At 36.8% G+C, this 26,459-nt stretch overlaps 1 protein-coding gene across 3 annotated transcripts in view; it reads left to right on the top strand.

The window, feature by feature from the left end:
* Positions 1 to 641: 641 nt before the first annotated feature.
* The window catches only part of LOC120429252 (monocarboxylate transporter 12-like), a 78,752-nt gene continuing 52,934 nt past the window's right edge, over positions 642 to 26,459 (top strand). The window contains exons 1-3 of one of the 3 annotated variants that reach the window (XM_039594465.1): positions 642 to 774; positions 5,183 to 5,442; positions 5,587 to 5,948. The gene's annotated coding sequence lies outside the window, so the exon portion shown is untranslated. Of the gene's footprint in view, positions 775 to 4,570; positions 5,443 to 5,586; positions 5,949 to 26,459 lie in introns of those variants that run through there. The other 2 variants (XM_039594466.2, XM_052707579.1) reach the window with 2 other exon arrangements.

Below are 26,459 nucleotides of genomic sequence, written 5' to 3'. Positions count from 1 at the left end.
ATGTTTTGTTTTTATTTCATTCCCGTCAAGTTTGGTGTGTACTCAGATGGTCACTACCACTAGATCTCTGTTTGCACAGTGCTAACTTGCTGAATCATCAGCCATCCTCGCACTCAAAACATAAACACTAAAATCTGTTAGTCTCACCACCTAACTCCGTTGCATGCCTAGTCGCACTATCTCCCAAGCAGACACTCGCTCTATCCGGGAGCACATCTCGAGAGCACTCAACTTTTACACACTTTCCACGCGCTTCATTCATCCGCTCGTTCACGTTCATTCATTTCCACGACCTGTCCCACGGACTCCCACCACAGCTCAGGAACTCCACGTGACAACCAGCCGGCATGCTGAGGTTGCCGCTCACTCTCTGTTTACATTTTTCGCGGCATGCTACGCCACCTGATGACGTCACCGTTTCAGAACTCATCCGCACACCGAAGAGAAAAGGGCACTCACCGCGCAGAGAGAGTTCTGTTTTCTGCAGAATCTTCCCCGTGAACTCGTGAGTCAACACACTCACCGATGCCGATGCGTTCAGCTTCGTCTCGTGTGTGCTTGATGGTTTTTCGCGCAAAACACGCCAGGAAGAGTCGACCGTCCACAAGCACAGGATTCATCTCGGACGGAATCAGTTCTTGCGGAACCGTCGACGGGATTGGATCGGAAAGCAGATTTCGGAAGCGTTTCGTCGTCGTCGTGGTCGCAGTATTCGCCGCCGTGTTGGGTGGCCGTGCAGATTCCAACAGCTTTTCGCACAGCCTCGTGTGTGAGGTGAGCTATCTGCTGTGGATCCGGGATCTATCCGTGTTGCCAGCGGTGTGTCGGTGTGTGTACGTGTGAGCTTTCGGTGGTTTTCTCCGCTGCAGGAATTTATTCGACGGACGGATTTTCCGCCCCCCAAGTTCGTGGGGAACACGTGTGGGCTTATTCGTGCGGTTAGTACGCACTACGAGCGGAGACTGCTGAACAACAAGGACTCTCGCAGGTCGTACGAAGCATATGGAGCAATAGTGCGCGATGCGGAAGTCGGCGAACCGTGGCACAGGGAACAGTTTTGGCGGCGGATATTAAAACGATGCTCCAGGTTGGGTGGGGGTGGCAAGTTGGTGGTGCTAGTGGCGACCGGATGTTGACCGAGATCAGTTCTAGAGGTGCGGTGGGGGTGCGTTTGCTGTGACGTGGGAGTTGCGAGGGAAAGAGTGTGGTGTTTGTGTGGGAATTAGCCTCGAAACGAGGTTCTATCATCGCAGTGCAGAGTTCTCGTGTTCGGGCGTTGGATTTAATTAGTTCTGTGGGGATGATTGAAATTGTGGCGCAGTGTGGGAAATTTTTTGATTCTGACAGAGAAAATGTGGGTATGATGAAGGTTCTTTTTTGTTTTGGTCTGTGCTATGAAAATGATTGCCTTTTATCGAACTTTTTTGCGAATCATTGAAGAGAAAGTATGAAATGCTCAGAGTTTTTATCCACAACCAATTTCAAGTCAGGAAATAAATTGTTTTCTCAACAAAGTATATATTTTTTAAAGTTTTTTTTTTGTCCACGCTCAAATAAAGAGTTGTCCACGAGGGGAGGGGGGGTTGAGATTTCCAAAAAAGTGTTCACGTGGTTTGTGGATGGTCCCATTCTGGTACCACGGGTTTATCACAAAAACTATGAACTTGAACCTTCAAAGTATGGTCAGCAAATGAGTTGTTTGAGTCATGCCTAAAGTTTTGAATAAAATATATTGAACAAGCATTTTCAAAATATTAGAGGTAACTTTCAATATTTTGAAGAAATAATAAGCAATATGCATCTTATTTATTTAAACTATTGGTATTCTGTAAGTTACAGCAATTCAATGCAAACACTTCACAAATATGAAAAATATGCAAAATCATTTAACATTCATATTTTGACCAAATCCAAAACAGTTTTTAACAGTATCATTGTTGCAAAATAGAATGCATGTGTGATACGTGTCGCCTAGATTTTTTGAGGTACCGATGCAAACATTGAAATTTTTTTAAATAAACTGCCAGATTTTCAACATTTCAATGCAGAAATGCATGGAAAATGCATTGTACAGCAGTACAGTCGATTTGCAATAATTAGTTTTCAAAAATCTAGGTTTTAATGAAAATATTTTTGCGAGAATTTTTTTGCACGACAGTGCCACGACAATTCACAAAAACTCTAAACATTCTTGATTAAACTCAAGAATGTTCAAAAATAATTAAAACGCACGGAAATTTACCTTAAATTATTTTTCAGATTAAAATTACGTTGAAATTTCGAAGATTTTTTTACTGCCATAAAATATAAGGCGTACGGTTTTAAAGAGGAAATATGTAACAAAAACAGAGAAAACACTTAGTGCAACAGCTTACAGCCGTTGTATTTTTTTAAGTGTTTGTCCATCGATAACCAAAGACAAAAATTATGAATACTGAAACTACAAGCCAGGTTTCAACATTTCATCTCAAAACAATATTTTAAAATGTTTTATAAATCAGTTCGATTCCCATCTGCTGCAACCTTCCATCGGATGAGGAAGTAAAATGTCGGTCCCGGCCTTGGTTGTTAGGCCGGTAAGTCAATCCAGGTGTAGGAGTTGTCTCCATGCCATAAGTACAAACAACACACCAAACTAAGCCTACTCCGGTGGAATCGCTGGCGGCGGTTGGACTCGCAATCCAAAGGTCGTCAGTTCAAACACTGGGGTGGAAGGTTCCTTGGAGTAGAAAGAGGTTTGGGTGCTCTCCCCATTCATGCCTTCGGACTCCTAGGTTCGAGCAGAAAATTGCAATAGAAACCACTAAAGACCCGGGGGTCGTTAATGTGGATGGTTTGATTTTGGTAAATCGGTCCAGTTGTTTCGCAATCATAAATTTTAAAAATATCTTAGCATTGACGATTTTGTTTTGTTTTCCGTTACTGTAGATTGGAGATTTACCAATATTCAAAACACTACTAACTAAAATTAATTATCAACGCAGGAAAATCCTTTCAATGTGTATTCTACTCAATATACCTCTTATTCTGTTCGAAATATGAAGCTCTTCCAAAGATATTTGTTTAACTTTTTTTTAGCTTAAGTATTTGTCATCTGATTCATAACAAATTTCGAAAAAAAAACAAACCCTAAACAACTCCTTAAAGTTTGAGGACAATTGGTTTAGTCCTCACTTTGCGCAAAGCGATTCACTTTTCTTTAGAAATTTCTTTTCTATGGCAAAAAATAAAAATTTATATAAAAATTTTAACAACATTGAATGAAAAAGGTGTTTTAAAATACATTTTACGCTAGTTCAGTTATTTTATGATCATTTGATTTTAAAAAAGTAAGTTTTGACGAATTTTTTTGTGTGAAAAACAAACTTTTTGCGTTACCATACATTGAACATTTATTAAAAAAGATTTTAAATGCAAGGGAATGCATTTAAATTGATTGAAGCTGATTGCACAGAAAAATCTTTTGAGCCGATTTTGAAGGTGGGGAGCCTTAATCTAAAAAACTTACCAAGTCTTATATTCAACAACATTACCAATTAGTTCCTTATATGTTTCGATTAAAAATGACTTACTCCCGACAAACTCCTATCACATTACAGTGTATTTTGTTAGGTACTTAAATATTAAAAATAGGCTCTCATGAATATGCTTTAAAAATAGGCTCTCATGAATATGCTTTCGAATGAATATACTAATGAATATCTTGAATAAAATTTATCGTGAAAATCCATTACTATGTTTCCCAAATTCCAATTGGAGCCTTAAAAATGTTTAACTAATAATATTTCACTTACAAGCTAATGAAGGTTATTTTGTAACTTTTTTCCTTCAGCAGATTTACTCGATTCTTTAAGCACCCGTCCAGCTCCCAACATCACACAAGTGATGCTTAAACTATGAAACAAACGAAAAGAAAAAAAAAACTTACAAACTACTATTCAACTACAGTCATCCCACATGTTCAGAACACCCACAAATTCGGAACACTTTTATGATAATTTGTCAATAGCATGCCAAAAGAAGCTATTCTGTCGACCTTACTATTTTTAGAACCTTAATTTGGACATTATCTTGCTATTTCACTAGTAAAAGTAGTACTTTCTGAACAAAAAAATTATTCCAAGACTATTTTGTCTAGAGCAGCAAAACACTCCCTCCAAATGGCCTGTTTCATAATTGTGGGATGTTATTGTGCCTCCCACAATTGTGGAACACCTGAATTTAACTGATTATTCACAAAAAAAAGTTATCAAACCATGTATAAAAAATCACTAAGCTTGAGTTTCATTGGTTTCAGTGTGTGAAGTCATTATTTGGTAATAAATATGTACTCCTGGAGAAATCCAAAGTTTGTTTACATTCGTAAGAAAAAAGTGTTCCGAATTTGTGGATTTCGAGGGTCAAAGTAATTCTTCAAAAACTTCATATAAAAGTTAAAATTTGCAGATGTTCGATACAGCATTCGAAAGATCGCAAGAAAAGCTTTCAAATGAAGGTAAAAGCGAATCATTAAGTTCAATTATCGATATGCCAATGAAATCTAAAAATATGGAACAATTGATCAAGGACACATCAAAAACCTTTTTTGAAAACCTTTTCAAAATCAAACCAAAATCTTTTCTTTTTGAATAAATATCTTTAGAATAAAAATTATTCAGGATTACGCGAAGAAATTGTTTTAATTTTATTTTTTTGATTGGGAAATTTTGCGCTTCATTTAAAAATAATGCAAAAATCATAAACTCAACCTAACTTGATTGTCTTAAATATGCCATGAATATTAACGTTTGAATTTACACTGAAGATGTGCCATATCGTCGCCTCCAAAAAACGATCAGTCATCGTCTCGAAATAAATTTCCCCAATTTATTATCGCATTAAAGCACCAAAACGCCAGCCACTTCTATGTACCCAATGTCCCACCGTATTGGACAGCAAACCATCGCAACTCAACCCAACGCAAAGCCCTCGCCTAAAACAATGAATTTAAATTTCCGTAGACCTCTTTTGGACGGGGATCCCGTCCGAGCCGAGGTTGGGTACCAACAACACCCAGACGCTTCCGTTTGCTTAGGAAGCCCACCACGATCGTCGAATAAATTTGCTGCCAACCACACAAATTTAAACACAATCGCCACCACCACCACCCACACACAGCGCATAACGCGAGGCCACTTTTCAGGATTCATGAGACCGGTATTCGCGGAAAGTGCTAATTTTGTGATTTGTATTCCATTTGAAGGGTCTCCCCCCCGTATGGCAGAGCTAGCTCAAGGACACGTGTCTACGTGGTGAAGTCGCGCACATAGTGTTGAAAACGGATATTGTTAGTGAAATCGGCCGGAAATACGAGTCCGGGGGTTGAAATCGGGGATTTCCGGGCGCACGAAGAATCACCATCGGATTCAGCCGGGATCAGTGTTCGGCAATTAGTGGATACTGGTGAGCAGCTGATTCCCGGTTCTCTGTTCTTTGACTGCAGTTGGTTTCAGCAGCTGCTCGACCAGCTCGAAGCAAATTATTGAATTCCACCACTTTAACGGTTTCGGAGTGCTATTGTGTTTGTTGGGTGTGCTCAATTCGCAGCCGGAAGCCGGAATGAATCGACGACGATGATGAAATGTATGTGTTTGTCACTGGCGATGCCAGGCCAGGCCGAAGTTGTTGAATGTTGAAGCTGCTGTCGTTGCCAGTGTAGGCGTCATGCCGTGAATCTGTGTGTATATGCCAAGCCAGAGTGTGCAGTGAAGAACACCAGCAGTGTGAAACACGAAAAAGGTTTCGATTATTCTGATTTTATTGGTGCGAATGTGTGTGTGTGAGTGTTCGGATTTCGTCATAAATGATTAATTCCCAGCAGCAGCGTGCTGCACTTGACACTGGTACGACGGGACTACTCTGAGGATTACCGGATGGCGCATCGAGGCGTGCTGGATTCTCGCTAAAAGGTTTGTGTCTGCTTTCTTCCGGTTTCGATCAAGCGTTAAGTTCAATGTAAAGAGCAGTAGCAGGGAGAGGAGTGTATTCATTATGCAGCTCATTAATTCTGGGTGGATGATTTATGGCCACTTAAAGCTTGCCCATTTTGGCATATGCATTAAGTCGTCTAGTTTAACGCTAGTAAGTCAAAGGGTGTTTAACGATGGTATTGTAATAAGAAGTTTTGACAGTTTTGATTAAAACTCGATTTGAGTAGTATTCTACGATTTCGTAATTTTTTTCACGATCATTTTTTTTTTATTTGCATGAAACTGTGTCCATGCATTCTTGTCTAATCAACTGAGAACAATCTTAAACGCCTTTTTCTAAATTGATAATCATATTTAACTTGTTTGGACTCGTTTAAAAATATTTGGAACTTTTATGAAATAACAGCACCGCAAAAACTTTTTTTCTCGCAAAAACGAAATTTTCGTCAGTATTTAGAAATTTTGTCAATGATTGCAAAACAACTGGACAGGTGTATAATGCATTTCAAAACACTTTTTTCATTCAAATGTTGACACCGTGGCCTGTAATTTCAATTTTTAGCTTTGTTTTATTGTTTTGCCCCCCCCCCCCCCCTCAGCTTTGATCAGAGTCGAGGGACATAAACTTCAAAAAATATTTGCAACGGCCTTAAGGGATTTCAAAGATATTATCCGAGCCACCGTGCTTGGTGGTGTAAAATCAGGTCTCAGAGATATAAATTTAAATAAATTTTTTTTTTAATTACAAAAACTTAGACAAAAAATCATAAAAAAATATTATTGAATCAAAATCGAATTAGCTATCGAAAAGTACTCGAAATTTTATAAAATATACCGTTGTCAAGTTGTTATTTATTTCAGGTAAAAATGCCTCGGTAGCACCGCATATGGGGGATGCAAAACCGAACTTATGGATTTTTGGCTATGAAAAATCATCCAAACTTTAAAAAAATGTATTTGGATTCGAGATGATGTAAGCAAATTAACCGAGGGCCGAGGATCAATCAACGTCTAATTTATAAAACACAGCAAAAACAACTCCCTCAACGATTAAGCTATCTGTTGCAACTATTTTTCCTGTATTTTGAAAATGCACTTGCAATATGGGTCTCAAATAATTAAGATTTTTTCTTACATTTCTAAAGTTCTAAAAAAAAAATTTTAAATAATAAAAAAAAATCACAAAAATATGTATTTCCGTAAAATTACTTAAGAAATTTTTTTTACAATATGGGTATCAAATAAACAGGATTTATTCATACATTCCGAAAGTTATACCATTTTTTTAGCATGACAAATTCTCGCAAAACTACATATTTTTCAAAAAATGATCCTAAATTTCAGTTTTTTACAATGTAACATAAAAAAATTGGAAATTTTTCAAACATTTCGATAATAATAATATTTTTTGTGAAATCCTTTTTTTTACAAAAATAATAAAAATTCTGTAGATTATAAAAAAAATATTTGTAGATTTAGAAATATTTATTTGTTTTCTGAAACTACAGATTACCCCGCTACCAGACAGTTCTGTGCTTGACGGAGCATCCCCTAACGATAAACACTCCCATTTCGGTAAGCCTAGAAAAAGTGTACAATTTTTTATGTTTTTGTGCCTTACCCAATAAATCTACCCCTAGATTCCTTGAAAAAGGCCCAAAACGGGTCGAAACGTCGGATGAAGAGAACATACAAGTGTTTTGATTCCCCAAGCAGACCGAAAGTCAAACCTAACCTAAAAACAAAATTTAAATAAAAAATTTCTTCCCTCTGGTTATCAAATAATCGGTTTTTTTTATTCATTCCGACAGCATTATTTTTTTATTTTTGAAAAACTCAAAATTTTCACAAAACTTCGTATTTCTGAAAAAAATATTCAAAATTTCAGTTTTTACATTAAGGAACAAAAATGATCGGGAAATTTGCATACATTTCGTTAGTAATATGTTCTTAATATTTACAAAACTACGTATTTTTCTAGAAAAGAATTGGTTCTGTGAAAATTCATCGCTATCATTGTTATCAAAATTAATGAGAAAATTCCAATCATTTCATACTCATATTGTATAAAACTGATTTTTTCGGTATTTTTTCAAAAATACGTAATTTGGTGAAAATTTTGAGTATTTCCAAAAAAAAATCTTATAACATTCGAAATGTGTGGAAAAATCCCGATCATTTGATACCTTTATTACAATAACAATAACTTTGAATATTTTTTCTTGAACCATTGCATTTTCAAAATTTAGGAAAAAAAACGCATTTTTTGTGAACATTTTCATGTAATTAGAATTTTCAAGAAAATCATAAAATTCACGAAAGAGGCGAGAAGTGGCATGCCTATTAAATTCTCGTCGCTTCATGCCCTCAGTGACGTGATGAGAGCAAGGGCGTCTTTGCGAAGTGTCCTTACTCTTGGTAAGTGGTTCATTCTCTACCAACGAAATCGGGAAAAGTTGCCCTGACCCCTCTTCGATTTGCTAAGGGGTAATGTTTGTCCCTGATCACGAATCCGAGTTCCTTTTTTATATCTCGTAACGGAGGGGCGGTGCAACCCCTTCAATTACTGAAAATCTGAAAAAAGACGTGTTTTTCATTAATTTGCAGACTGATATGGTGAGTGCATAATTGGCAAAGGGAGCGCGTGGTCGTTAAACATATTCGGAGTGAAAAGTGATTTTTTTTTGTGTATGCCTTTTGTTTCGCATTTTTGTCGTGAATTGTGTGCTGCGAGGAGAAGATTACCCTCTGAAAATGCAGCGTCATCAGTGCATAATTGGCAAAGGAAGCGCGTGGTCGTAAAAAATATTCGGTGATTTTTTGTGATTTTCAAAGCCCTTCCTATATCATCGATGATCGGAGTCGGGTGGATTGTGTTTAAATTTTTCGAATAAGGTTTTATTTAAAAAGCCATTTCTATATAATGTAAAAAAGCCATTTCAATATAATGATCGAAAGCCGCACTAACAATTTGGATTGTTGAGTTAATAGTGGAGCAAAATAACTGTGTGTGAGTGATTTTGTGTGTTAACCAGAAAGACCTTTTCATAGCGTCGTTGCTCGGAATGCTCGCCGACGGGTCTGTTATGAAAGTCCTCCCCATAGCGTCGTAGCTCGGGAGGCATCGAAAAGCCAATACCTTATCCTACTAACCCAAAAAAAAATAATCACGTGATGCTTAAAGGAGATGCTGTGGATTCAACGGTCTCAAACGGTATCAATACGTATATAACGAAAAACTATGTACTTGATGAGTTTGCAACTTCAACTATCGGACTAACATTCCTCCCTTTCGTTGAACTGCAGGCTTCTTGGGAGGGCGCCGGTATTGACTAATAAAGTAGGGATCTTCAGAGGTTAAACAGTGAACGGATGGTTGGCTCCCACTGATCATTTTTGATTCATTGTTTAACTTCAGCTGTTATTCTTGTCACTCGGTTAAAAGCAATTCAATGATAAGCATTTGCATTATATTTAATAACTAAAACTATAATGTTAAGACAATTTTACAGTTCTCTTAGTAGTTTTTTTGTTTTCCCATACAGTTTTTACAGGTTTTCCAATATTCTTTATGTCTTAACTTAAATTGTTGATCATTTGTTTTTAACCTTTGGGGTTTTAAGGCTGTAACTACACAACTCGACATTTTTAAAGTTGGTGTCAGTAAAAGCATCAGTTTGATCATGGTATGGTAGATTTGAATCCACTAAACAAGTTCTAAATGACAGAAATCATTTTTTTATTCATTCTCATTCAAAAAATAAAATTGTAAATTTGGGTATAAAATCTATGTAACCATCTTCAGCAACCATGCACACCCTTTTACAAGCACGCACCCTTTAATTTATGCAGCCTCTATTGATTGACGGCTTCTAACAATTACCATTAAAACATGTTGCTTTAACTGAAATAGTAAATCAAGTGGTGAAACTGAAATGATTGAATCTCTTGGATTTTAAGTTGGATCACTTGGAAATGCCCGGGCAGACGGTAATAACAAAATTCATACCATTGCAATTACAAATACTGTTAAAATAACAAAAAGTGTTATGGAATATTTTTGCAAAATCCATTTTTGCATAAGAGTTTAATAACAGTTTATGTTATCATAACAAAATTTGTTATTGGTCTGATATTGATTGAAAGCCAATACTTCCAACTGTTATTGGGATGATCGGAGTTGTTAAAATAACAAAAAATAATAACAAAGTTTTGTTCGAAGAATAACTCAAATTGTTATTAGTCTGTTATTACAATAACAATCCAATAACAAAAAAATCATAACGACCAATATCAAATCTTGTTATCAATAACATCAAATGTTATTGGCCTAGTATTTTCAAATATCAAAAAATGTTATTCTCAAGTTATTACCGTCTGCTCGGGTGGTAAATTAAAATTTACAATTTTATTCAACGGCAGAGAATTCATTAAATTAAATTCTGTCTGTTGTAGCGAGTTCAGGGAGCCCAAATCTGTCATAACTTGACGAAACTGAAGCGTTTTCTGATATCAACTTCAAAATTGTCGAGTTGGGTAGCAAATAAAACAATGAAATATGTTGAACTGTTTTGTCAATTTGAATGTAATTTGCCTGAGCTCCAAATTACATCTTGTTTTTATATGCTTGGTGAAAACCTAACACTGCTTTACCTAAGGGATACAAATTTCAACAAATTTGCCGAAGAAAAAAAATGGTTTTCATTCATCTCAATTCAATTTCTTCCTACCTACTCTAATAGAATGGAAATGTCCGCCATATTTCACGTCCCATTGAATTGCCCCAAATCAGCACCTTCAAATCTCCTCGCCAGGTGCTATGCGCGTTCTGTTCGACCGACCTTCTTTAGCTTTTCCACCCAACTTAAACTTCCCAATTTGGAAAACTCATTCATGGGCCCTTTTCTTCGATATAATCGACCAATTTGTTTCGTCATTCCGGATCCACCCTTTTTTTTACTACCACCTTGAGAAACACGGCAAATTGACGCACATTTGTTTTATTTACTATAATCCCCTCTACCCTTTCCACACTTGGTGAATTACTCTTCCCCTGAACTGAGTTCCGTTCGGCGGTCGCTAATGAAATTTATACCGTGAACGTGTTCTCTCTCGTAGTCGCGATTACGATTCTGGCGTTTTATGGACGACGGCGGCCGGATTATGTTGATGTTACTCCCCGATGTTGATGTGAAAGAGAGTTTGTTTTGCTTCGGGGGTTTGATTACTTAGCCGAGGCGGGGCACTGATGACTTTAAAGAGCTGGCCGAAGAAGAAGACTTTGCGACTTCAAGGTAGACAGACACGCACAAACACACCATCGCGAGAAACGGGTCAATAAAATAAAGTGTTTTGCAGCGCGGTTCTAAAAATACTGAGAGTTTTTCTTGCCTTGATTAGCTGGTTCTGACTTGGTTCTTTAATGTGTTTCCCACGACAGCTATGGTTAATTTCCGCGGCAATTTCACGAGGTGCGCACCTCGTCCCTTCCTACAAATGCCATTTGAGCCATGTTGCTTTAACTGAGATGGTAAATCTGGTCAAAATCTGGCGGAGAAATTTAAACGATTTAATCTCTTGGATGTGAAGTTGGAACATTGTGAATTCACTCGGAAGCATGGTTACCAGGTTAAAACTTGAAAAAAAATCTGGCTGAATATCGATACAAAATCTGGAAAAAATCTGGCAGACGAAAATCAAACATGGAGGATAGGAATTAATTCAAAAGTTTATTGAATTCAGATGGTTTAACTAATTTTATGGCTTTGAGAATTGAAATTAAACAAATTTAAACATTGTCATTGCCCACTGGAGTTATCGGGATATACTCAATGTTTACATTTGTTTATAGGACAAAATCAAATAAAGTCTTGAAATTGATGTTGTCAAAAATTTATACTATTGAAACAATCAAATTGTTTCAATGTAAGTCTGCAAATGACAAAAAATAAGAACAAAAAGAAAACTTCAAAGGTTAATGTGTAAACCAAGACTAACATTTCAAAAGGGCCAAACATTCAATATTACGCTCTTTCAAAATGTTAGTCCTGGATTAAAAAATTTAAATATATTTTTTTCGAAAAGATCGGAAAATTTTACGAATGTTTCATATTTTAACATTGAAAATCGGACCATTAGATGCTGAGATATCGACATTAGAAAATGGTGTGTTGTTTGGGTGGGACTTAGAAAACCTCAATTTTCCTGTTTTTAAACTTTTTCATGGCAATTGCAAAATTTATATCTCAGCAACTAAGGGTCGTATCAACAAAGTTCAAAAGTGCAAAATATAGAGAATTTTTTCGGCTTTTCAAAAATATGTTTTTCAAAGGTTTGTCTGTCCAAATGAAAAACTGCGACTATTTTCAAAAAAGTCACCTGACAATGGATTTAACTTGAAAACGGTGCACTTTATCAAAATTTCACTAAAGTACTTTTTGATTGCAAATTTGATTTTACATCGAAAAATGAAGTTGAAGAATTTTGCGACCAATTTTTCGATTTTTTGAAAATAATCAGTGTTGATTCAAAAATTCATAACTCGCTCAAGATTTTTTACACAACCTGAAAATTTCTGAAAAGTTGGCATTTTATGTCCTCTAGAACATATCAAAAAACAAAAAAAAAAATAGTGTTTTTGTGCAAATCAAGTTTTAGTGACAAAAAGTTAAATTAAAAATCATCAAAAAAATGTTTACCTTGTATCATTTTTTCAGTGTAGTTCATATCCATACCTACAACTTTGCCGAAGACACCAAATCGATCAAAAAATTCCTTCAAAAGATACAGATTTTTGAATTTTCATGCATCATTTTTGTATGGACAGCTGCCAAATTTGTATGGAAAATTATATCGACAAACTTATGATGCAAAATGGCTTCTTTGGGCATACCGAAGGCACCAAAAAAGTTTCAGTCGGATTAAAAAATACAAAAAAAAAGTCGAATGACCGAAATCTGAGAGAACTACTCGTATATCAAAATAAATTTCCCATCCAATCCCAAAAGCAACGAAAATTTGTAACAGGTGTAGGTCGACCTTCAGTGCAATTTAATTTATTTTAAGTACAAATGAATAGGATGTTTGAATTATAATCTATTTGAACGTTTTCATCAATTTTTTTATTTTTTTTATTATATTTTTAATGTAGTGCTTCTCGGGACGAGCAGTCCTGTTTTTTCGTGATAATTTTCGTCTCTTTTGTGTGGCTGTTTGTGTGCATGGGGTGATTGGTCAGTATAATTGAATAATGCCATCATAAATGCAGTGCTTCTCGGGACGCGCAGTCCTGTTTTTTCGTGATAATTTTCGTCTCTTTTGTGTGGCTGTTTGTGTGCAGGGGGTGATTGGTCAGTATAATTGAATAATGCCATCATAAGTGCAGTGCTTCTCGGGACGCGCAGTCCTGTTTTTTCGCGCTGTAGTTATAAAGCAAGATCGATCTTGAAAATTATTCATATTAATCGGTGAGTTATTGTGTGCTTCAAGCCCTTGTGTTGAAAAGACCTTCCCATAGCTCCGTAGCTCGGAGGGCTCGACGTCGGTTGTTTGTGTGTTAAGTCCTCTCTATAGCATCGTAGCTCGAGAGGCAACGAAAATCAATACCTTATCTACCTAACAGAAAGAAGATCGGAAGACACTTGATGGTTGAGTTCGTCGCGTCTATTCCGTAAAAAATTCATGAACTAAATGATTATATAATTAAAAATCAGACTACGCTATCATTGCAGCATTGCGTTTAACACCTCATTTTATAAATAAATATTATTTGGTTTTATCTTTCCACAGCCGGCTGTCTAAGATTAAACCATTTCATTAAAAAATTAACAACAGTTAAACGGGAAATGTCTCATCCGCAGCATCCGATTGTTTGCCTTGAGAATAAAATATAATACCTTTCAACAAACACTATGATTTTGGGTCGCATCATCATCTTCTATGATGAATCCTGACCAAACACCCTATCCTACTAACAAGTTTTCAGGTTCCTGGCGCTCGTGGGGTGTAAGCACAGAGTAAATCAGCTGCCCTAGTAGCAACCTGCGCTAACTAACATTCCCGTCCCTTAAAATCGAGATCTACAAACTGACATGGCGGGCGCCGTTGGTGGCCAATGACTGTTACCTATTCGCAACTGATCTTGTTTTGGCAATCATGGTGTTTTATCTTTTCAGCGCATTCATACATGCTGTTGATAAGGGAAAAACCACTTGATAGTCGAAGCCTATGATCAGTAGTGCTGAAAGGATATTACGGTTCTGTTCAGCAACGGAGAAGGACAACCATGGGTGGTCTCTCATGCTCATGCTCATGCTCATTTTTTTATTATATTTTTATTATTATTTACCTTTATTTATGAACTAACAGCCAGAGTCTGATTCAGTTCCGCACTTTTTTTTTTAATTATTATCTATTTGAACAACATTCAATTTTGTAAGAAGGGCTCTATCTCACGTGTAGGTGGATTTCAAGGACATTGGTTTCAAATTATAAATTATTGTTTTTCTTTATAAAATTCATGCTTCTGCTTTTTTGTATCACTAAAGATTGTCTTGTGCCTCAATTATACTTGTATCATTCAATGGCTTCCAAAGAGGAAAAACCGCGCACAATCATCTCTGCTCTTATCATGATTGCACAATCATGCAGCGCCAACAATGTTCGCATCACACTTTGTGCAAACTCGGCACTGACTGGTGAGAACGGAGTTCTGTCCGCGACTAATTCTTCAAATTCCAAGCATCTAACGATCCACACCGCCAGCAGCGGAGCCGTTACCTTGGCAGCAGCGGAGAACACAATCTCCGCGTTCTTTTTCTTGTTCGTTATCACCACTTTCCCGGGTGCGCCGCACTTTCCAGGAAATGGCTACCTTCTTCGGCCCCCTGTAGGTGGCTGCCACTTTTGCCACTTTCTTGTGTTTTATTTGGTGGGAAGAAACTTTTAATTAGAAGCTGAATATTTTATACGCATTACACATCTTGCCACGGTAATTGAGGCGGTTACGTTCCATGTACTGGAAGCAATGGTGTATTGTTACACAGAGAAAAATTATTTAGATAATTATCAAACCATGAAATGTTATTTTTCTAAATTAAAGAGAAATGATGACACTGCACAAGAAATGATTTAAAATCGTCTTTATTTTTAAATCATTTTTTGTGCAGTGTTTTTGATATGTTTGTAGGACGTAACGTCTAAACTAATAAACAAACGAACTCACTGTGTTCATGCTCAGAGCAGAGCAGTATTTACAAGAGGAAGATGTTGCCTCTCCGTCGCAAGAAACGCACTACCTACATTTGTTATTTATTACGCAAGTGCGGCAAGTTAAAGTCCCACGATACGTCTTCATTTGCGAAAATAAAAACAAAAAAAAAGAAGAAGCTAAGAATTGGAGCATGAGTAAAACCAAATTCTCCTCAATGCTTCGAGTGCAATAAGAAAATGAAAAAATGCTTTGTTTTCTTTTCCTCGCAACAACAACACCGCGTGGAATTTTTATATATTTTACGGCATTCGGTAAACCCTTGACTTGGGGTTGAGAATAAAATGTCATTTTTATCACTGCATTACCGCGCGCCGGGAATGTCATTTCAAACGGGAGGGGCTATGAAATTGGAACGGATATGGAAAAGGTGAAATACTTGTGATGCGTGCAAACAGAATTTGGTTTTCGGGCAAAATGGTTGCTGGATGCCCTTGGGCGAGATCAGGTGATAAGCAATTCAAAATAAACGTAACGACAGTTGAAATTAAATTCAAGCTTAAATCGTCGCTGTCGTGCTAACTTGTCGTACGTGTGTTTTGAACCAAATGTAGTTTAGAACGCAATTTTTTTCAGTTCACCATGGTCCACCTTTTGACCTTCACAGATCCCCAAAATTCGATTTCAATCCTGAGATATTCAATTAAAACCCGAAAAACGCCGTGCATTTTTGTCACTTTTCATATGATAGAAGTTTCAATCTTGTCGTGCATTCTTGACACAGCCTGAAAATGCATGTTAGTGCGACAATTGGCCAAAGGGACTTCAGGTCAGAACGCGTTTGACACAAGAACAAGCTCGACTACCGTAAACATTTTCAGTTATAACTCGGGACTCCAGCAACCAAATTCAACCAAATTTCAGGACGATGCACAGAATGATCAACCACACAAAACGTGATTGTTATTGTTAACATTGCGTGCTCTAGTTTTTGTTTATTCAAGGTCAAACATGAAAACGAGCTTTTCCGGAACTTCAGAAAACGACGTACGACAAGTTAGCACGACGGCGTTGAAATAACAATCAATGTTATGAATACCGGACAATCTGTGAAAAAAATAAATAAATCATGTTTATAACACGATGGAGTAAACAATGTGTATCCGATTCCGATTTTGATAGCACATTGCAAAAGCTATGAGCTTCAAAAGACCTCCTAAATTAAAAGAGAATGGCACTTTTTCAAGTTTCATCAAAATCAAGCAATTTGAAGTTATAGGCAATTCTCCACCAAAACCGGAAATGAATATTTAATGAATTCAAAAACTTTTTTTTAGGGATTTCTAGAGTTTGATTAATAGGTTGATGATTTGTTTGCAACATGAAAAATAGGAATAAGCAACAAACGGAACGGTATGAAACCATACTAAGATTGGTAAAGGAGTGTTCAAAGTACATAAAAAAATGGGTTTCAACCAATTAAAAATGGTTTGAAAATAAATTACAAAAATTAAGAAAACATTGATAAATAGTCAACTTTTAAAACTCGCATAGTGTCTTGTTTTTCCCAATGAAAATGAACTCTAATCAGAAAACGAACTGCATTATCAGATTCATCGGACAGATATATTGTAAGAACTAATAAAATTAGTCTCTATGCAACAAGTTTTACGTGTTTGTGAATCAGAATTCAGAAATATATCCAGATTCATAGGTATTTTCAGTTTTTGGCGGTAACATTTTTTTTTTTTTTTTGAAAAAAAGATATCTTTGAATATTTTATTTAATTTACATCAAATTTATAATCATTTTATTCAAAGTCAATAAATTAAGTGAGAGGTGACAAACATGTAAATCGGCAAAATTTTCAAGGATTGTTATGAGCATACAAATAATCTTTTTTTTAAACTTGTTTTATTAAAAATAAATTAATTTTAATACATTTGGTTGTATCATGGTCTAGATATAGCTATTTGAATTTAAAAAAACGGGTGCCACGATATCCCAACACTGTGTTCAGCAAAATGGCTCAAAATCTTGCTGGAGGCTTGTTACATCAGTTCCAAAACCGAAAAAAAGCTAACAAGGACATTCTGTAGCCTACCCCAGTACATGTTTTGAAAAAAACATATGTTGAAACAAGTCTTACCGTCTCAAAAATATTTGAAAAAAAAATTAAATAATATTAATGTCTCCCAGGTTTACGATACCCAAAAAAAATGTCAGATCTTACTTCAACCCTTTTTTTATAAATGTTTCCCAAAACCGGTATTTTTTAATATATGGAACAACAACACGCCACTTTAGAGCCATAAAGAAGTGTGGATCAAAATTATGCTGCAAAGACGTAACTAAAAAAATGCAAAACCAGAAATCTAACGTAATCTTATTCGACTTCAGTTTTGCTTTCCTCACCTCACTCAAAAACAGATCTTTTAATTTGATCTTGTAGATCCACCTTATCGTAAGCATATCGACTCAGAATCAATTTTTAAGTAAATGTCTGTGTGTGTTATGGGATGCTAATAAAAAAATTGTCACTCGATTATCTCGGCACCGTTTTGAGCTCATTCGATCCGCCTCTCATAAGTATCTATTAAAAATTATAAAGTTTAGTAAAGTACTTCAAAACTTATGCTAATAAAATATTTTGACTTAAGTCCGGGAGATTGTAAAAAGGGTGGTTTTTGTAAGAAAACCTGTCTAGAACGGTTTTTAAAAGACCTTTTCCTTTGAGCCAAAAACATTGAAGATCTGATAACCCTATCAAAAGTTATAAATAATTTAGCGTTATTTATAAAAAAAATTGAGGCTTGCTTTCAAATATTTTGCTGAATGAATGTCAGGAAGGCACAAACCACCTAAAGGTGGATTAAGTAACGTTTTTGATGTAATGTCAAATTTCCTACCAAAAAGTTCTTCACAATTTTTAAATAAAATGAGTCATTTTTAAAGCATGATATAAAAATTTTATTTTGACAAAAAATAAGTATTTCCTCTGTTTTCAAAAACAGTGTCCATGAGCGTCCATATCTAAAAATATTTTCTTGAATAGTTTGGAAAATTGCTTATAATACTGTATAGGAAATATTGAAGATTGGACCTCTGGTTGCTGAGATACGGTGGATATAAAAAGAAACAGGATTGTTTTTGGAAAATGAATGTTTCACCTCACCCAAATAGCCCCCATTTTCTAGTGCCAATATCTCAGTTACACATTGTTCAATTTTTAAGGTTAACAAATGAAACAAAATGTGAAATTTACTACCCAAAAAATCATATAAAAATAAGATTTTTGTACTTTGCCACTTGAAACAATTAACCATTTTTATATTTTTTACGAGTTCTACTAACTGGGGTTTGAAGTAATTGGGTTTGCTGACGATGTGGTAATACTAGTCCGAGGGAAATTTGAAGAGATAATTACCGAAAGAATGCAATATGCCCTCAACTGTACTTTTGAGTGGTGCAAAAATGAAGGGCTTAACATAAACCCTAAGAAGACTGTAGTTGTCCCGTTTACTCGTAAGAGAAAGATCCTTCTTAAAACTCTTACTCTAGATGGGTCCGCTTTGGAATTTTCTAAGAATGTGAAGTATCTGGGGATCACTCTAGATGCAAAATTAAACTGGAACTTACACTTAGATCAGGCTGTTCAAAAAGCCACAACCGCATTATGGGTATCTAGGAAGACCTTTGGAATGAAATGGGGACTTAAACCGAAGATGATATCCTGGATCTATTCGGCCATAATAAGACCCAGATTAACTTACGCTGCCTTGGTATGGTGGCCAAAAACAAAACAAAAAACTGCGCAAAAAAACTAGAAAATTTACAGCGTTTAATCTGCATATCCATCACTGGAGCAATGCGAAGTACACCAACGAATGCTCTAAATGCTGCTCTTCATCTCCTCCCGTTGTACCAATACGTTCAAATGGAGGCTGGAAAGAGTGCGCTTAGACTAAGAAGAAATGAGAATTTATTCAAGAATTGTAAGGAACATCTAGGAATTTTAAAAGAACTTAACATAGATCCACATGTGTTTATGAACGAGGACTGGATGGAATATACCTTGAACCTTGATATAACATACAAAGTGATTTTAACTGATCGCCAAGTATGGGAATCAGGAGGTCCAAGCCTACCTCCGGGAGCAATCATATTCTACACGGATGGATCAAAAATGGGTAATAAAACAGGAGCGGGGATCACGGGGCCAGGACTAAGTATTTCGACTCCTATGGGACGCTGGACTACTGTATTTTTGGCCGAGGTCTATGCTATTTTAGAATGTGCATCAGCATGTCTGAAGAGAAACTATAGGTATTCTACAATCTGTATTTTCTCTGATAGTCAAGCTGCTTTGAATGCTTTGAATTCTTCCAAATGCCAATCTAGATTGGTTTGGGAGTGTGTAATTCTTCTGAAAAAACTGGGTAATAAAAATCGAGTATTCTTGTACTAGGTTCCAGGCCACTGCGGGGTTGAAGGGAATGAAAAGGCCGATTTGCTTGCCAGGAAAGGCTCAGATGACCTTTTTGTTGGTCCGGAGCCATTCTGTGGAGTGTCGAAATGCGTTCTGAAAATGGAAATTACAAAATGGGAAAATTCCATGATACAACAGAATTGGATTGCCTCGCATTCTGCAAAGCAATCCAAGTTGTTTATCACCCCTAGCAAACAGAAAACGTCGCGAATACTTGGTCTGAATAAACGGTCACTAAACATATACATTGGATTAATTACAGGACATTGCCCATCACGGTATCACTTGAAAAAGCTAACGCGAAGTCAAACTGATATCTGTAGGCTCTGTGACTGTGAAGTGGAAACTTCAAGGCACTTACTGTGTGAGTGTGGTGCACTGATTGCAAAAAGAATTAAATTTTTCAATAAAGGGATTTTAACTCCCTCAGAAATTTATTCAGAAAATCCCACTTCGGTTGTTGACTTCATTCTCGAAGCAATGCCAAACTGGGGTATATCGCATCCTCAGTTAGTGGCGGTCACCCTAAATGGTGACTTGTCACCCTGAAAATATGCGACAGTAATTAGGGGTACACTACAATAGATCAACTAAATGGTCGCAGTAGTCTTAAATCCCACAAAAAAAAAAAAAAACTTTAGTTTTTATGTGTTGTTACTCTTTTGATCAAACATTTCCAAAAAAATGTCCACGTGGTTTATGAATGTTCCTTGAATGTTAAAAGTATCACAAAATTTAAGCAACCAGCTGATAGAAACAAAATATCAGATTAAACAACTTTAACTCCCCTTCATTCACGATTCGACTGCTTATTTTTGCAAACGTTCCATCCGGTCAAGCTTATCACATCCAAATGTCACCAAGTCAAAAATTCAATACACCCTTGTACCTTTCGATACACACATCCGATGCAGAAGCATTTTCTACGAAACTTTGGCCAACTGCTCGACAGTAGCCAAACTGTGTGGGTGGGTGTGTTTGTGTTTATGTACGTATGTGCACACATGAGTATATGTGTAACCAGTCAACATCTCTTCCAAATGGATCGATCCGTTCGATTGTTGACCGGAGCGATTCCAATTTCTGATTTGCATAAATTCTTCCCCCGGTTGACATCTGCTCTCCTGTGCATCCATTCTCAGTCAACCAGCCAGTCGATGCCGATGTTGTTGCCATCACTGGGTTCGTTTGAGCCAGTGTGGTTGGTTGTCTAGGGTGATTCTTGAGCTTAAGTTTGAAAACGTAGGTTTGAAAAAATATTTGACAATTTATATAAACTTAAATTCTTGTGCTAAAACTGTCTAGCAAAAATGGTGAAAAACAATACTGGACCACCCTATCAAATATTTGTTTCTGCATTTTATGTTGCCCATTTTGCACAAAAAACTGCCACCAAAGCTCCCCAGTTGGTTCAAGCTTTGGACTGTGGTGAGTGCGTTCATTGCCACCCTCGCCAGCGAATTTGATGTCGTCCAGGTCAAATCGATCGGAACCATCCGCTGAGCAGAGAAGTGAAAGAGTGCAACAACGTTCTGGATAGTTGAACACAACAGTCCCATCAGGAGGCTAAATTTGCTTTGATTGCTTAAGAGTATTGTCGTTTTTTTATATCACATATTTTTTTTCTTAATTTTCAAAAAAAAACTAAAAGCTTTGAGGTTTATTCCGCCAATTTCAGTTTTCATTCTGCAAAAAAAAACTATCGAAAATCTTCAACAACTCCAATCTCCCCTTCTTTATCCTGGACTGCAACCAGACTGAACATGACGGGGAGGATTTGCTTCATCAATTATTGAAATATATTTAAAAGAGGCGATCGATGGCTCCGTTTGCTGCGTCCCATGTTGCGATTTAGAACTCTGGTTCAGCCTTTTTTGTGATGCAGTTTTTGCACGGCCTGCACTGGCCAATTCCGGCAGCAATTCAGTCGCCACTCATCGGTCTCGATTGCTGCCGGTCGAGCCTGAAACGCCACTTTTAATACAAGGTTTTATTAACGGATTTAGAGGGATTTACGTCCGTGGCCAATCGGAATGACAGGGAATTAGCTTAATTAAGGCGCTTGTTAGGACCCATGTTCGGCGATTGACATGATACGCGCGGGCTTCTCCTATACCAGCAGGCCCTGTTGTCGCCTTCCAATTAACGTAATCTTCCGCTGGTCATCACGGCATTGGGCCTTTAATTGTTATATCCTCGAACTTTATTTACCCACCCGGTGGGAGCGTTCGGCCACGGGTACGGGATTTCGTCACATGTCGAAAGCACCGGACGGTGTGTGATTGCAATCAAAATGCGACTGTGAGTTTTTGGATGTTGCACGGTTTATTTTCCGTGGTGGAATTGGGACGAAGGCAATTTGGGTGTGATGGAGTTTATTTCAGATTATTATGAAGAGATGTTATTCTCTTAATTTTTGCAGGAATGATGTCACCTTAACATCAAGAGTTGATTGAAATTTAAGACATCATAATAAGACATTTACCTGAACATTTCTTTGAACGTAGAAATACACTCACACTATCTATGATTACTGCAAAGCAATGCAATTTCTAAGTGATGTCATTGAAGTCTCACCATCCTTTGTAGTCCAGCCGTCCATCAACTGCAAATTTGTCAGTGGTTTTGACAGCTCAAGTTTTGAATAAATCCTTCAAATAACACCGACCAACAATTTGTCTTCACATTCCCATTTCTTGGGCAAGTTGAATTTTCCACATTTTATTTTTGTTTTTTTTTTTTTGTGACCGAGTATGGATAATTAGTTAGAAGCGAACCCTCACACGAATTGCATGCTATTTGAGGGTTGTATAACCACCCTATTCTCTATAGAAACAGTGTAGAAAACATAATTAGCACTTTCACACAAAAAGCTGAAAAATAGCAACTATCATGTGATCCTGGAGACTTTCTAATTTACACTTCTTCATGAATTGAAAATGTGCTTATAGCTTTCCCAAACACACCAAATTGATCAGGAAATCCTTTCCCAAAAAACAAACAATAATCGAATATAAACCCATTTTGGATGGCCAGCCTGCAAAATTGTTTGGCGACTTATGTGGAAAAAAATATGATGTAAAAAATACATACCATCAGTGGGGGTGACTATGGGTCAAAAAACGATACACCTCTCGTATTTTCTTAATAACAAAAACAATTTAAATAAATTTAAATCTTTCAACGTAGATTTGTTCTTAGATAGTTTACTAACATTTTCCCAAAATATGGTGGATTTTGATGAACACTACCTTAAATGCCAATTGTTTGAAAATCGACCCCATCTCACCCCTTAGAGGGGGTGACATTGGGTCAAATGAAACTAAAATGATGCTCAAATACAACGATATGGTAAAAACAAGTCATCCAACAGTGTTTCTTGTTCGAGGGAATCGTATTGACACGCTACAATGTTTGAAGTGGAGATTTTCAAACATTTGGGTAGTTTTCGAGCAATTCTAACAAAAATATTAGAAAAATGATTTTTCGAGGGGTCATTTTTGGCCAAAAACGTACCCCAACTTTAGAGTATAGACAGCTGCCAAAATAACAGGATTTGTTCTAGGAACGAGATTTTTTCAGCAAAGTCATCTTAAGATGTCCACTACACAACCCTTTTATCATAATTCATTTTTATTGAGAAGAACCTGAGGAATGGTAAAATCCGTAAAAAATCACTTTGACCCAATCTCACCCCCCAGACCCAATGTCACCCCCACTGACGGTAGGAAAAGCTCGGACAGAATTTCGTGCTTGCCATTTCGTTAGGGCACCTAACTTTTTTAAACAAGAGTGTGTCCCTTTCACACCATATGTAAGCTGTAATTTGAGTGAAAGGGATACACAAAAATAATTTGCCCTTTTGAAATGTCAGGCTCCAATTCATCAAAATTAAAAACTTAGAACAAAGTGGCTAACTTCTGTACGGATGTTTTTCTTACCGTACGGATTTTCGACCCTCATCGTGGCCGGATTTCAATACGGATTTTTTTTTCGTAAAATACAGATTTGTACGGGGTTTGATGATGAAAATGTCATCTTTTTTTTAAATTGAATGGCTTTTTGATTTGTCCAAAGATGTTGCTAATTAGATATTTATATTTAACAGTCAGTTTGATTTTTTAATGGTTAATTTGGATAGCTTTCCGCGTTTGCCACAGTTGATTATGAAAAAATGTTCTTTTCAAATTCGGGACCATCCATAAACCACGTGGACACTTTTTTGGAAATCTCAACCCCCCCCCCCCCCCTTCGTGGACAATTGTCCATACAAAAAAAAACTTTTTTGTATGGAGCGTGGACAATCGCCATACCCCCCCCTCCCTAAAGTGTCCACGTGGTTTATGGATGGTCCCTTCCTTACACAACTTATTTATTCAATAAAAGATCCAAAAGCTATCTAAAACTTGCGAAATCCTATGAAATTCTGGATTAATGAAATTGTAATTGTAAAACACTCGATATTTTTCGTAAAAGAAAACTTACCAGATTTGAATCATTAAATCACGATTTATATTTGAAACATAATTAAATAAAATTTCCAAATATGAAAGCATTTTAGTAGAAAAAATTTCATACAAAATGTGAAAACTTTTGATCCATGTTTCGAATTCGGTTTAAAAAGCAATATGAATCGATAATATTATAAACAAAACTATTTTTAACAAATGTGAGGCAAAATTCTGACTTTTAACCAACTTTACCTTAAATTTGTATTTTGTTAAAAGCTTATAAATTTATTTATTTATATAAACATTGACTTTTTTTCTTTCGTCGTAAATATACAATTTGAACACCTTTAACCTGATTTTAACAACAAAAACTATGACTATCAAAGTAACCCCGTTATTCAAAATAAAAAATTTCAACGCAACTATTCTTTAAACACTATTGAAATAACCTTTTTTCAAAAATTGTGCATGAACCTTGTGTGGCCTACCCTAGTACATGTTTTAAAAATAGTAGTCTTGAGAAACCCCTTACTCGTTGTCTGTCATTTTTTATATGATAAATAAAAATTTCTTTATTTAATCAACCTTTTGAAAATCAGCACACAGAACCAGTCTTCCAAAATTTTGAGCCGATTTGGTCTTGTTAATGTTAAGATATTGGGGTACTCGTTTCTTAAAAGCATCAGCGAAAAATAGCTAAATCTTGGCAATGATACAATCAAATGTCCTCAAAAATTTGGGACGTAATTTCAGAAGAATACAACAAACTATGGCTTAGAATTCCCGAAGAAGAGCGAAATCCAAACCTAATCTCAAAATCTAATGAATCACAGAATTACTCAAAAGCATCAATTTTTGCATGTTGTGAACGTGTTTCAAGACAAGACATTAACTTTAATAACGAAATTCAAACACCCTTTAAAAGAAAGCTGTGTTGCTATGTTCTCCTGGCGGCAACGTTCCTCTAATTAAGTGCACTGTTTCCAGTTGTTCTCCCCGAGGAAAGGTTGTCTCTGCCCGTTCAACCGATCCAGGTCATTCCTGGAGTACTGCCGGAAGCGTTCGCCGTTCGCCCGTAAATCATAAAGATAATTGGGCCATTATGGAGAATTAACTTTTGCTTCCTTCCGTTTTGTACAAACCAGACCAAACCCGCAACGAATGGACGGACATTGAACGAGTGCTGTTTTGCCCTAAAGCTTCCAGTGGTACTGGGGTTGAGTTGTTCGACAGCTTTTCATTTGAAGCTTCCCTGAGTGGGTTCTGCACGGGGCAACTTCAAGAGAAAGAGTGGGTGTTTGTACTGGGAAAATCATCAGCTGGTTTTCTCCAGGGCGAAACAAAAGGCCAGCGTTTAAATCGTTGGCCAGCCCATTGTTTCATAGTAGAACTGGGAAAACGAGTGCTGTTCACACCTTCACAAAGTTAAACGAAGCTTTTTGTGATGTAGGAGTGTGTAAGTTGAATTCGCTGGGTTTTCATTTGTACTGAAGAAGGTCAAATGAAATCTTCATTTTAAAATTGACTGTATTTTGACACAAAGAAATATAATCCAGAATGAAACATCTTAAAATTGGTCCCCATGGTCTGCGTTAAATGTTTTACAGCTTTCCAAAGACAGCGCAAACCACATGGCCTCCGAGAAGCACTTAAAACTTTGACGATACTGTGTTCCACTTCATCTCCCTGATTACATTAAAGCTCACGAGTGCTCCAGCTCTGCAAAAGGGGTGTTTCATTTTCCAAGCTCAATCCCGCAGCACTTTTACCCGGCACCATTAACCATGGCCGGACCAGCTGAAGGCCAACTTCACACTTCACACGTTGAGGGCCCCCTCCCGTTACCATCGCCCCCAACGAACCCAGCCATTTCGCGGTACGTTAGTTTTCCCAACTTTTTCCCAGAGGCTTAACCTCAACGGCAGGTCTGCTTTTGGCGCGGGGCTTTATCCTTTGTACCGGGGAGGAAAAACTTTGATTTATTAATGAAATAACTTTAAGGCTCATCTCCATACACGGAAGGGGGAAGAGTTGAAAGGATCAGCAGCGCAGGGGAGGCCGAAAATGGAAAAGTGCCGGGCATTACGAGCTTTATGAACCGTGAAAATAATGGAAACATTTTGCTCCTCCAAAAAAATAACCAGGGTGAGAGCGAGTCAGGCCCCCTAGAGGGGAAAGGATTTGCGTGCAATGAAGCGATTGTCGATGGGGTGGAGGTGTCCTGCTCAGGGCTGTTGAACCGTGGAGGTGTCACGGTATTGTGTGTGTTTTGAATTTATAATTTTAAATTATAGCACGTTTTCATTATTATGAATGTGATTAGTATTGTGGGTTGCGTAATT

This window comes from Culex pipiens, chromosome 2 (genome assembly GCF_016801865.2).
Source record: "Culex pipiens pallens isolate TS chromosome 2, TS_CPP_V2, whole genome shotgun sequence".
In the NCBI taxonomy this organism is placed as follows: domain Eukaryota; kingdom Metazoa; phylum Arthropoda; class Insecta; order Diptera; family Culicidae; genus Culex; species Culex pipiens.
The sequence above is the reverse complement of the archived record's forward strand: the minus strand, read 5'-3'. Positions and strand labels throughout refer to the sequence as shown.